The sequence below is a fragment of the Trachymyrmex septentrionalis genome, unplaced genomic scaffold, assembly GCF_001594115.1.
Source record: "Trachymyrmex septentrionalis isolate Tsep2-gDNA-1 unplaced genomic scaffold, Tsep1.0 scaffold170, whole genome shotgun sequence".
In the NCBI taxonomy this organism is placed as follows: Eukaryota; Metazoa; Arthropoda; class Insecta; order Hymenoptera; family Formicidae; genus Trachymyrmex; species Trachymyrmex septentrionalis.
In genome coordinates, this window is record NW_017304865.1 from 69,146 (window position 1) to 70,135 (window position 990).

The following is a 990-nucleotide window of genomic DNA, read 5'->3' on the forward strand; positions in this document are numbered from 1 at the left end:
GGAGGGCGGGCGGGCGGTCGGCGTGCATCAACCTTGCACTCCGTCAGCTACTCCTTTGCAAGGGGTATACGTTGTCCCAAGTGACACAGAGACGCACGCAGTATAAAAGCTTACGCCCGACTGTCGGTTTTTCTGCGAATCACGTTTGCGCGGCCTCGCGCAGAGCGTTCCCCGCCTCCCCGTTCTATTTGCATTCTATTTTACTTTACTTTTCTTCCTCTTCCATCGCCGTTCTTGTTGCCCGTTCTCATAGCGCGCGTTCTATATTTCTTTTCGGGTTCGACTGTAGCCATGAGAGTCACATAGCGCGTTTTCTTCCACTCTATGTTGCGTTTTTTTTCTCCATCGTTCCTCACCGCGTCCTGTCTTTCCTCTCTTATCGCCTCTGCGTCGCTCTATAATTTATTATCTGTAATAAAAATAAGAATACAATATTGTATTAGTAAAGTATAATAAAAGAGAGAGGTACACAGTATGGGATAATACTTACAGATTTATGCGAATAAAGAGACGACGTTCGTGGACGTCCGACTTTCGCCGCAATATTATTAGACAAGTCTGGTTTCTGGTGCATGCGTGTCCAATGTAGCTTCAGTAACGTATCGGTCACTAGTAAGTAGGAGATCATTAATGGCCTAATGTAAAATTTTTTTTTAAATATTGAAAATTTAATATATTTTAACTTGAAATACGAAGCGCCTTATCGGTCCGAGTGTTAAGATATTGAACTATTATATAATATACATTTATTTAAATTGAATTAATTTTCAGAAATAAATTGCGAGCTGATGAAATTATCGGATTCACACAATCAATCTGAAACAAAGAATCGCCCCAAAAATTTTTCGCAATAAGTTTATTGCAGTTTTTTAAGATTTGGGAAATTTTGGGGGATTATTGTTTCAAATTGATTGTGTGAATCTGATAATTTCATCGGCTCGTAATTTATTTCTGAAAATTAATTCAATTTAAATGAATGTATATTATATA

At 38.5% G+C, this 990-nt stretch overlaps 1 long non-coding RNA gene across 1 annotated transcript in view; it reads right to left on the minus strand.

The window, feature by feature from the left end:
• Positions 1-603, minus strand: part of LOC108746441 — a 3,135-nt gene extending 2,532 nt beyond the window's left edge. Inside the window, exons 1-2 of the long non-coding RNA XR_001939170.1 lie at positions 491-603; positions 210-409 (exon numbers count right to left, since the gene is read on the minus strand). This is a non-coding gene — a long non-coding RNA (uncharacterized LOC108746441). The remainder of the gene's footprint in view (positions 1-209; positions 410-490) is intronic.
• Positions 604-990: the final 387 nt, after the last annotated feature.